Genomic DNA, 12,973 nt, shown 5'->3' with positions numbered 1-12,973 from the left:
TATGCAAACCATCATGCTTGACAACATAGTCCATTATGAAAATCATGCTTTCCACCACTGAATGGAGAGCATCAAGACGAATATTCTGAATGTGGTGCCGGATCCTGTTCTTCAAATCGGACACAGTTGTCAAATGTTCCCGGTAAACATTGTCTTTCAAAAATCCCCATAATCAGAAGTCGCAAGGTGTGAGATTGGGTGATCACGGAGGCTAAGCTGTTGGGAAACATTGGCTGATCACGCATCTGTAAATGTCCACCTCGACAATTGTTGGACTGGGATTGCACTGTGTGGTGGGGCTCATATCTTGCATGAATATGGTTTCTTGAGCCTAATTGCTGGAGAATAGGAATTACACAGGTTTGTAACATATCATGACACCGTTGCACTTTAACAGAACAGGTGCTAAGTCCTTGAGGGGTATCTTCTTCAAAAAAATATGATCCCATAATGAATGCAGCTGTGAACCCGCACCATACGATCATTTTCATATCTTGCAAGGGTTTGGCATGCACAGCGTGAAGGTTTTCTCCCACCTATGTGTGATAATTATAGGTATTCGATCATTTTCATATTTCATATATTTTTTTCATGTATGCCTGTTCATTAAAGTGGACTTTGTCTGTCCGTAGAATTTTCCATGACCACCATTCTCACAAAAAATTGCAGCGCAAATGTTTTGGGAATGTCTGGGTTAAGCTGTACCAATTGCTGAACTGCTTGTATCTTATATGGTTATAAGTTCAAAATTCTACACATAATATATCGGACACTGAAGTTTGGCCTCTACTACAAAGAGTAATCACCAGTAGATATCTTGGCCCTTGTGCTCTTACTTTTTTTTTTTTTTTTTAATCAAAGGCACACTGTCTTGTGTGCTACATCCTGGGGACGAAAAAACTAAGAAACACTGTTGGCAAGTCGGGAAAATCATTCCTTTGTGATAGTTCAAACATTTAAACAAAGATGCTGAAATTAGTCCATTTAAGCAATAATGCCTTCGTAACTACATGAGTATGTGCGGCTGAAGTCTTACACACAGTTAGCAGCTACATGAGCATGCATAGAGCAGGAGAAACAAGTACATCGTAAAGTCACATGACATAAAGTCAAATTCAGATTGATCCTTGCTTTAAGCAGAGCGGTTATGATGATGAGACGTAAAAAGCTGATATCTAAAATTCATGTAATTTAAAAAAAAAAAAAAATTAGCTGGAATTATTCTAACTGAACTTCAGAGAGTAATTTCCACGTTCGTAAATATTTAAATTACACAGTTCAATGGCTTTGCAAAATCAAAGTCCATTGAAGAAACACGAAAAGCATATTTTAAAATAACACCAAACTTGGCTATACACAAAAATGGTGCACAGTTCGCTTTGTCAAGATGATTTATAAAAATCACAAAGTCCTTGGTGCAAAACACTAAACACAAACTAGACAAAAAAGTGAGTAAATAAGGTATGAAATATTTACATTATGTACATCACTACCACAGTGGGTTGTGGTGGATTGAACGTGGGCGTTTTACAACACTCTCCTGAGTGGGATCGTAGGTAGTAAGATTTCTTATGGCAGAGTATGGAGAATTTTGCATACTTGTGAAAAAATTGTGTGCTGTGGTCAGAATCTGTTCCTGAATTGGTAGAATTTTTAACTCTTCATAGAGCTGTGAGTTTCTTATGAACCAGGGAGCGTTTGTAATAGATTGAAGTATCTTGTTTTGTAACACATTCATCTTCTGTCTGTCTGTTTTCGTTGTTGTAGCCCAGGCCGGTACGGCATACAATAAAACTGGGTGAATTAAGGTGACATAAAGTGTTCTTTTAATCTTTAAATCCAATTTAGAATTTCGTCCTAATAACGGGTAGATGGCCATGAATGCTACGTTAGCTTTATTGGTCGCGTAAGTCACATGATCATGAAAAGAGAGAGTTCTATCAATATGCACTCCAAGATATTTGTAAGAATTTACAACAGGAATTGGGATATTGTCAATATTAAGCGGGAACAATTTTTTATACCGTTTGTAAATCACTATGTTACATTTAGAAGGGTTCACTTTAATCTTCCATAGCATGCACCATGCATCTATTTCATTAATTTGGTACTTTAGCTTGTCTACAGCATTTTGAGGATTCAGGGAGTTAGTTAAAACCACGGTGTCATCAGCATACTTTAAAACAGTTGAAGAGAAAGGCTGAGGCATGTCATTGACAAAAATGCAAAATAATTTTGGCGAAAGTACGCTTCCCTGTGGGACGCCTTTGTACATTACTTTCTTGCTGGAGAGAGAATCACCGCATCTAACCTGAAAAGTTCTTCTTTTGAGAAATGAAATAATCAGTTTTAGAAACTGTTAGGAAGTATGCAGTTTGAAAGCTTGTACACAAGTCCTGCATGCCACACTCGATCGAAAGCTTTTTCGAAATCGAGGTAGCATGCAGCGACTGTTGTCTTTTTCTGGAAATTTAGAGCAATATATTCTATTAAGTTTAGGATTTGGTGTGTGCTACAATGGCCTCTCCTAAATCCAAATTGGTTTTTGTCAATAATTTTCAATCTTTCAAGGTGAGTAGTCAAAGGGTCATTTAAAATTCTCTCGAAAACTTTTCCTATTGCCAGGAGTAAACTAATCGGTCTGTAGCTTGTGACTTCATGGGGTTTTTTTCCTGGTTTTAGTATCGTAATTATAATTGAATGCTTCCATTGCTGAGGGAAATGTGTGAGTCGAATGCATGCGTTAAATATGTTACAAAGTAACACAATACAGTTTCTTGGAAGTGCTTGCAGAGCCTCATTGTTTATGTTATCATACCCTCTTGCCTTCCGTTTTTTGAGTTTTTTAATAATGCTTTGAACTTCATTTGGAGAACTGAATTTAATGAAGTTAGAATTATGCCGGGATTTTATATTAACTATTTCTTGATTAACTTCTTCCTCGTGTTCGGAACTTTCTTCTTCGTGTTTATTGAAAACTTTACTTAAGTTGCTTGCTAGAACTTCTGCTATGTCGGATTCCGAGTAGAATGTGTGACCCATGTAGTCGATCGGATGCAGATGATGCGCTCGGATTATTGTGGCACGAACAACTTCTTCCTTTTATCATGTGTCACATTTGCATATGTTGCTGCAATGTGTTGCCCTGCAGCACCATCTGGTGTGAATTTTTAAGCTAAATTTTTTGATTTCAGAAATCTCAAGCACGTCCTCCTTAGTGCCTGGATGTCCATTGTCTAAATATTTTTCCTCTTCAGACTTGTAGAACAGTTTTCAAGGCCCTTTGAGTAGTGCAAGTTTAATTTTGCTGTTACATATATGTGTGATATTAAAAAAGAAGACAAGCTCTATAAACTATTAAGAATTATAAAGCATTTATAAATTATACATGCAAGTTAAATTAAATATAATTTTTATTCATTGTGTATCACAGTTTTTGTACATGATGTGTTTTTATTTTCTTTAATATTGCAATTTGTTGAAATCTGGGAAAAATCACACGGAAAAAATAATTTGTGTTGAACAACTTTTTATGTGTACAGTTGGAGCTTATGTGCATTAAAAAGCAGAATTTCGGGTAATAGTGTTTAAAGATTTGCCTAAAAACTTGGCTGTTCTTGAAAAGAGTATATGGTATGATTTTCAAAAATTTTGATATTTAAAGTATGACATAAATTAACATTCAAATTAAAATGCTTAAATTAGCAAATTAAAAAACACCATATACATTTCTTAATTTATATTTTAATGGTATTTGATTGGTAATATGGCTAATAATAGCATTTATAAGCATTTGCATCATTATGGTAATTAATAAAACATATTTTTGACATGATATACAGTACAAAGTCCAAGATCCAGACTCTTTGGGACTTTGAGGATTCCAGATTTGGAATTTTTCAGATATTAAAATCTTCAGTTTAAATCTAGTAAGATGACATGTAGAAATTATACAATTAAAAATATGAAATAGTGATTTATGAAATAATGTAAAAAAAACTCAATACATATTTATTTGCTTGCTTTAGTAAACATTTCTTTCAGGGCAAGTTGTGTTTAAAGTGCATTGTTTTTTTTTGTGATAATACTCTCCTTTTAACTCTATAGACAGACATAATTTCTTGTTCAGTTGCAAATCCTGTATTCATATCCTGTATATGCTGTCTTAAGAACTCCCGCTAAATTGACAATCAAATGTTTTTGTTCTCAACAACCTCTGTGTCACTTTCTTCACTATGCTATTTATTCTTGAATTTTTCAGGATTTAGAACCTCACTGCAGATTTTGCCATCCATTGGTCAATTGATGATTAAGCATTGTCATCATAATAGAAAATTTCTGATGTATAATTTTCTTTATTACCTCACATTTTTTTTTTTTTTTTAAAGTCCATTAAATAAAAAATTTGACTTTTTTGCAATATCCGAAAACTGTCAAATTTATCTCTATCATCATGAAGCTTAGCATCCACTATACACTATTGGTGTTATATCATCGGATTGACAACTAAAAATGTGCTGTTTCGCTAAATTTTGTCTTGCTTCTATTATTCAGTGAGAAGATTAGGCTTGAAATTTATTATATTTACACTTATTTCTTATGCATATTTAAGTCTTATCTGAGTCCCAAATAAATAAATTCTTTCATATCCTTAAAGCTTACCCAGGGCGGGCACTAGATATTTTGCAGCCCAGTGCAATCTGTACAGATTCTAATTTCTTCTGCCAAATGCCTTCCTAAACTCTAAGACTTCTGGCAGGTCTAAATTTTGCATTCCAGTGTTTTCCCTAAATTCTAAAGCTTTCACCATCCCTTAATTTTGTTGCTCAGTGCTTCTCTAAGCTCTACAGATTTTGCTTCCCTAAATTCTCCTGCACCATCTGGTACCGAACTTGAGCTTGTCTGAATAATAGATCAATTATTCTCAATACAAACAGCACTAAATGTATAATCTTTTGGCTTATGAGAATCATTTGTTTAATTTATCTTTTACATACCAAAAGAAATTTCTGTTAAATTTCTCCTCATCAACACTTTGCAGTGTAGTTTGCTGAATTCTGTTATCATCGCCAAGCATAATGGCTGCATAAAAGTTTACCATTCTCTTTAGCTTAGTTTGAAAATTTACCATTCAGTTATTAATAGTTTTCAAAAAAAGTTGTATAGACTTAGCTTTGCGAGTTATTACTCAAGCTGCCATGTGTTGATAGTCATGTGGTGCTGGAAACAAAAAATAGTAATGATTCACCAAATTGGCATTAGGGATGTATATCATTTAATATGTTAAAATTAATGGTGTTTTGATTCAGAATCTTTTGTTTTGAAATGTATGGCAATCAAAAAGGTGCTTACATTACCAAATTATTTATCAGATTTATGCTAATAAATCATTATTTCTCCAGTATGGAGGTATTTTATTTAATGCTGAACTGAGTTTCTGCACATATTTTATTATGAATAATATCAAATGTGCATCCATAAAGCATACATCCTGACAAAAAAAAAAAGTTACTGTTAATATGAAGGTCTGAATTTTACATCATTCTGGATATTGGACACCCAGATTTCAGAGTTTGTACTGTATTACATGCTTTCTTATTTCTTTATTGCGTGCTTGTTTCTGAATTATAAAAAATAAATGTAGTTTTTTATCTTTTTTAAATTATTACTATTTAATCTTTTGTCTTATGGTGGCATTTACTATGAAGGAGAAACATGGATGTAAAACTTTTTGTGTGTTATTAAAATGAAAAAAAAAAAAAAATTAAAATTGAACTAATAAAGTTGAAATTATCTGGGGCAAATATGAATTCCCTGTCTAGTATATATTATTTTGTATGTTACAAATTACATTTTAAAATTTGCATATTAGTCTGTTTTTTATATTTGATTTTAGAATTCCTTTGACTAATCCTTTTAATTATTAATGTTTCATATTACTTGTTTATATATTTTGATTGTAATTCAAAATTCATTAATTTTTAGATTTTATTTACAGATTTGTACTATGAAGAGAGAGAAAATGTTTCCATTATGTCAGCACATACATATACATGTCCATATTGCTCTTATACTACATGGCATGCAAGTAATTATAAGCGACATGTTCTTAAACATACTGGAGAACGTCCATATAAGTGCACAGTATGTCAAAAGAGTTTCAACAGGAAAGACAATCTTCAAACTCATTTGATACTGGTACATTCTACAAGAAAACCTTATGTATGTAGTAAATGCAAATTTACTTTCTTAAACGTATCAGAATTGAAAAATCATAAAATAGAATTTGGACATTAATTGGGAAATTACATTGGCCAAAAAAATTAGAGAAGCACACTTCTTAAATGTCTTCATGCATTTGAATAAAGTGTTATTGAACTGTTAAAAAATTACTTTTGAATAATAAAAAGGTAGCTGTAGAAAGAAGCTTGAAATGCAGATTAGCATTAATGATATCAAAATCATTTCAAAAATCATACCAAAATCGTTTCTTTCCGAACGACGTTCTTGCACCACTTGTCACAGGAGAAGCTCTATGTTACATTTATCTGATGTAAGTGTGTCACATCAACAAAATTTGCCAAAAATTACTACATGCCAATCCAAAGGAAAGTTGAAAGCCAGTGGATTGTTGTGCCCACCATTAAACTGGAATGTGATTTCATGCTTGTGGAGTAATTTCCAAAAGTTGGGATATGTTCAAAGGCATCCTGGTCAAAAGTTATTTATAAGCTGCCATCTCATATGATGACCTTTATTTGTCAGTAACAGTTCTTCGAATAGGTATTAAATGTCACTCTGCCACAACAGGAAGATGAATATCAATACAAGCAAACCTGCAGATATCTTTATGCAGGAGAATTGTATGTACATAGATCTTTTGTTTGTGTTCCTGTAATCTTCTGGCATTGTAGAGCTCGAAAGTGAGATGAACAGTGTTCTTGGACATTGGTAAAGGTCTGATTTGATGAATCTAGATTAATACTTGGGAATGAAAATAATTGACCTTGAGAGAAAATGGTACCTGCTACAGTTCATGACATACCAGAGAAAAAGTGCATTTTGCTGGAGGTGATGGACCTGTTAGGGTAGAAGGTAGGCATATTGACTTGTACGTTATTTAAAATGGGTCTAACTGCTCAAAAGTACAAAGATGAATTTCTTAGAACTTACTCTTGCTGTATTTTATTGCCATTGATGTTTAAGTCCTTTTTACACATGACAGTGCCCGACCTTACCAAGCACATCTTGTGAATCAAATGCTTGAAGAAGAAACACTCGAGTGTATGAAGTAGGTAGCATGCTTCCCAGATTTGAATCTGATAGAACGTGCTTGGTACACATTAGTCCTTTCCATTGCTGCTAGACAATAAACCACAGTGACACACTTTTAGCTGCAAAATGTCTGTATTAAAGACTGGGAACAATTTCCACAAATATTTATTAATCACCTTATTAATGAATGCTTCAAAGTCATGTTGCATGTTTAACATAGCCACATCCCTCATTAGATAGTTGAGCGAGTTCATTGATGTTTGTTTTTTTCCTTTGAAAGGTATGGGTAGTAATGATTTTTTATGGCATTAGGTGAGTTTCTTGTAAAATAATCTTTGTTTACTTTATTATTTCATTCAGTACTTTGCATTCTTTTCAAAACTATAAGTTTTGATTTATTTGATTATGGCGAAACACTGAAGGGCTATCTGCATAAGGGAAAGGATGCCTTCCTGAAGGACTTTTTAAGGAAAACTGGCTCGTATACATATTACTCATGGGAAAAATGACAAAAATGCCATGCAGCCAGCCCACTTATCAGGATTCAAACCCCATATCAAACTACCAGAGTTAGTAATGTTACTGCTTGGCTACTGGTGGGCTTTTTGAAAAAATATATTTTTATGTTATACTGGATATTTACCAACAATCGTCTGTTTCTTACTAAAACATCATCTCTCATAATTTGAGCTTTGTATTTGGATGTAATTATATGAAAGAAAACAATTTTAATATATTTATATGTTTTAATTCTCACATATGATTTATTTACATTCAGTTTTTAATCAAATTTTTAAAAAAAGAAAAATCATTTAATTTTATATTCTGTTATATCACTTGTAAATGGGTGTAATTCGTACTAAATTGTTTAGTTTCAGTGTGTTCTGGATCTGAAATGCAAAACTGCTTTGAAAAAAATTATTCAAAATGCAGATTTCTCCCTCACCCCGTTTAAATACTGTGAGTTGCTTTGTTTTGAAGCTAAATTTCTGGTACTTTTAAAAATCTCACCCATATTCGCAATTTCTATAAAATAATAGTTTGTGTAGGTAAACTCTTTTTTTAATTGCATTTTGAGTTTAAGTGTGTTTTATATTACAGTAGAAGTCCAGAAATCCGCAAAGCTTGGGACCAGAGGTTGTGCAGATATTAGGATTTTCCAGATTTCAGGACAGAAAAGATAAATCATAATATTCAGACTAAAAGTGCAAAATAAATAAGGCGTATTATATACATTAAATTAAATTAGTATATACAGTATTGCAATAATTTATTATATGCGTTAAATTATTATTACATATATAAACTGATTATATTAGTCATTGTATTATATATACACAGCATCGAGGTTTGCTGATTTCACCTCGTGCAAAGATTTCCGGTTTTGGGTTCCAGTGTTAGAATCACTGTTGCTGTAAAATTTCAACAGCTTTTCTTTATTTTTCCGTATATCATACACAATTCCTTAGGATTCTGCTATAAATGCACTCGTCTCCATCTTTTGCAGAATTTGCACTTTTTGCATTACCGTCAATGCAACATGTTTACGTTTTTCAACGTTGCAAGCAGTAAAATCATGAGTGCATTTCTTATCTGTCATTGTGTTAAAAAGGGCTGAAATTTAAAATATTCTTAATTTATCCACAAAATATCCGGATTATATAAAGGCAGCACTAAATAATCTCGTGAAATCACAAAGCTCAGAAAATACAACAACGTGCATCGTGAACTTGAAAGAAGAGTGAATCGTCTGCTTTCCTACCTCGAAACAGAATAGAGGGGAAAAAACTTTTATCATGATATCAATAATTTGGTATTTCCATTATGACTCATTATTATTCGGTAATTATGACGTCATTATTTTTATTTATTTTTTCTTCGATATTTCGTACTCAGTGTTGCGGTTTCCGGAATCTATAAACTGAATGTTTATATTTTGAGAGGCAATGCGAATTTCAAGAGTTGGTGGATTTTAGGTCAGCGGATTTTCGATTACCTCATGAGAACTGTTAAATTTGGTGTTTATGGGAATAAAGGTTTCAAATTTCCTCAGCATTGAATATTTAAAAAGTGCTATCAGATACTTGGTTTACATAAAAGCACAGTAGAAGTGAATAAGAAAATAATAATAATTAAAAAGCACTTTCTAATTATTCAGTAGCATCTACATTGAGTTAACTTTGCATTACAGTGGAACCTTGGATCACGAAAAGATTTTCCAAATGAAAAATTTCTTGGATAGTGAAAGTTTTCTTGAGACGTGAACAAGGAAGTCGGCAACAAATGGTATTCCAAAATGCAATTAATGCGGTGAAACAAATGTCTTCAAAAAAGGAAAAGGAAGGGAAGATGTTCCTAGTAATTGAGTTGTATGATAAATATTTTGTTTTTATGCAATAACTCTGAATTTGTTCGACAACTTTACTGAGGGTAGAAAATAGCGAAATATTGAAAATGTAATGTGTAATGTGCTAAGAGAGGAAAATTCTCATAGACAAGCATATCTTTTGGTAATTTTGCACACAATGCCAAAGTTAATTGTTAAAAATAAATAAATTCCATGAACCATGTATTGTGAAGCCGAAAATCTGCAAGAAATATATGGTGAATGTAGTAATTTTGTTTTGTTTTGTTTGTTTTCTGCAAAGATAAAGCATTTTAAAGTAAAAAGACATAGTTTTTTTTTTCCCCTTCTAATGGCAGATTCTGAGCAATTACAAATGCAATACAAGGCCGGATATGGTGGTCTCTTTATTATGGAGGCACCTAAAAAGGTGGGCCACCATTGCCTTTCCTGTGAGGGGACAGACAGTAACAACCATGCCTTCTCTGGGATTCAAACCCAGGCCCTTCAGCATCGCAGTCAGCTTCCCTGACCACTATACCAACTGGGCGGCTAAAAGGACTAGTTAAAAACAGAAACTTACTACTTGATTGAATATTAATAAAGTGTTAATTTGATAATGAACTTTGTTGTTTGATAGTCAAAAGAATGCAGTTAATCATATAAGCTGTGGGGCAAAGGAAAAAAGGCAAAAGTTTAATAATTTAAAACAATCATCCTCCCAAACTGTAAATATACTTTGTTGTTTCTTCAATGAAGAATCAACCATTTATCAAAAGTTGTTTGAAATTTCTGCTGTGTAGATATTCTAATGTGTGACGGGATTTGTATAAATATGAATTTATATGTAATTAAGAGGTAGTTAATATAATTAAATCATTAAACAGTGGTAAACTTTCTAACAGGAAAAATACTTAAAATCAAAATCAAAACTATATTGGGGGGAAACAGTGTAACAAAATAAAACAAATAATTGTTGAATTCCCCCCTCCAAAGAGCAGCCAAAAATTTTTCAACGGAACTGTGTTTATGAATTATATTTGGATGAGTAAAATACAATTCAGAAGACAAATAAATTAGGAAAACTTTTAAATTAAGGTAGGTAATTTGAAGAAATTCATTTAAAGCAGTGGTTCGTAACCTTTTTTTGCTCCATGCATGACTTTCACCATTGCTAGACCATCATTCCCCCTTCCACTCTCTTCCAAAACTTGAAAAATGCATAAACATTTATTTAAATTTATATTATTTTTAAATGTGTTATATAAATTAAACAAAAAAGGTGCTGAAAATATTGATAAATGTGAAAACTTGAATAAAAATAGATTTTTATATTCATAAACTAAAATTATATCCTTTGGAGGTAAATTAAAGGCTGACCACAGTTCCCTCTTACCATGAAATTTCTCTCCGGTTGAACACCTGATTTAGAGTAAATAAACAATATTAATATGCTATAAGAAATTTTAAAAAATTATTTGAAATTAATGATTAAGATATAACCTGCTACGTAATTAATTAAATAATATGAAAATTTTTTACAGTATTGAATCAGGATCCAAAGTCAAAATTCTTTAATAATTACAAACTTGAATACTTAAGAATTTAAAAATACATCAGTCACACAAGTTAGATAATTTTGCCTTTTCTGATTTCCCCCCCCCTCTGCAATTCTTAATAGTTTCTAAATCTTGCCTTGTCACTTTTTGGGTTCTAATTATTAAACAGTTTTGATTTTAGGTCCTGATTTTATATTGTAAATTTTTTATTGTATAATTAATTTTGAGTCATATCAGAATGGGTGATATCTTGATGATTAATTTCAATTATATTTTTTCTTTTCTAAATTTTAATTTCTTATTGGCACATTAATATTGTTTCGTTTACTCTAAATTATTTATTTTGATTTTGAAAAATTTCTGATTTATTTTTATGAATTTGTTTGTTTGATACTCATTCAGATATTATTCAGAAACATGGCTCTGTTTTAAAATTTTTTGGTAGTTCACTGAAAAGAGCAAAACATTTTCAACGATTATTTGTTTTATTTTGAATTCATTTTGTTGTTTGGTTTGATTTAGTGTTGATTTTTATTTTAAATTTTTTCTTGTATGCAAGTTTATCACTTTACAATGATTCAATTATATTGTCTCTTGATTATTTAATTAATTTTTCAGCATACTTTAATTAATATTTCTTAATTTCTAATCTGTAGACTATGTATACTGGTTAATATGCACGTACATAATTTATAAATTTAATTTTTGCTATTATCTGAGGAATAGCTGTTATCATTATTTGTTTGGTATTATCAGAACTATTTATTTGCTATTATCAGAATATGCTGAGGTGAAGTTGCTCTGTGTGTCTCAGTCTGTCTGCCTTGCTGTCCATGCAATGTTTTATAAAATGGAAGAATAATTTCACTTTTAACTCCAAACTTTTTGAAATACTGAAGAGGGTTGACTTAATAAACTCTTTAAAATTATTAATGGCTATGGATGGATGGACTTGTATTTGAATTCCTAATTCTCCTTTCTTCCAAAGAAAAAAAAAATTTTTTTTTTCCTTCTGCAAAACTTAAATAAATACAAATAGCACTTTATATTTTATTCATTTCATATACCGTATTTGTCGCCGTACATGACACACTTTTTCCTTTGAAAATAAGTATGAAAATTGTTATCATATGAGCACCATTTTATTCCATGATTATTTGCCATCTTTCAAGCAGTTGGAAAATTCCCTTTAAAAAAAAAAAAAATCATGGTTATTTGTAGAAATAGCTGTTGACGTGCCATTTTACAGTTTACAAGGAAATGAATTCCAAGCCATTCAGATAATTTTGAAGTGAAGTGAAGAAATTAAAATTCAAGAGGGTAGGGTCTACTGAATATCAGGAATAACCCCAAAACATCTGAGCCATACTCAAGAAGTTTGTGTATGACATTCATGGAAATGTAAGGCCGAACTATGTCACAATAGAGATAAAGATCTCTTAAGATTGTTTAGGTTGGAGCACTTTGCTTTAATTTCTGCTTTTTAATCAATCAGTTAATTTGAGGAAAGCAGTTTTCTGAATTTTATATCTGATTTGGCAATAACAATGAATAATGCACAATTTTTAATTGGAAGTTTTCAAGATATTATGTCAAATTCTGTTTTTGCTTTAAGTGTATTTATTGGTTCATGGTTTTGCTAGATTGGAATTTTGCAGAATAACACTATTTACAAAAGTTATTTTGAAATCTGGTACACTTTTAAGTTTCTTTTACATTTTCTAGATCATTAATAAAATTACATTTTCGCACTGTTATGTTATAAACATAATTTTGAATCAATTCTAACAGATTT

General features: G+C 31.6%; 2 long non-coding RNA genes across 9 annotated transcripts in view; one reads left to right on the top strand and one right to left on the bottom strand.

The window, feature by feature from the left end:
* Positions 1 to 12,973, bottom strand: part of LOC146997315 (uncharacterized) — a 33,355-nt gene that overhangs the window by 5,040 nt on the left and 15,342 nt on the right. The window lies entirely within an intron of this gene.
* The window catches only part of LOC118200538 (uncharacterized), a 75,619-nt gene that overhangs the window by 59,948 nt on the left and 2,698 nt on the right, over positions 1 to 12,973 (top strand). For all 8 annotated transcript variants that reach the window (XR_004760100.2, XR_015041323.1, XR_015041322.1 and 5 more), the window contains exon 4: positions 5,999 to 7,095. This is a non-coding gene — a long non-coding RNA (uncharacterized LOC118200538). The remainder of the gene's footprint in view (positions 1 to 5,998; positions 7,096 to 12,973) is intronic.

This window comes from Stegodyphus dumicola, chromosome 5, assembly GCF_044657685.1.
Source record: "Stegodyphus dumicola isolate Sdum_Otavi_A_Nest chromosome 5, ASM4465768v1".
NCBI lineage: Eukaryota > Metazoa > Arthropoda > Arachnida > Araneae > Eresidae > Stegodyphus > Stegodyphus dumicola.
This window is presented reverse-complemented; position numbering and strand designations above follow the sequence as displayed.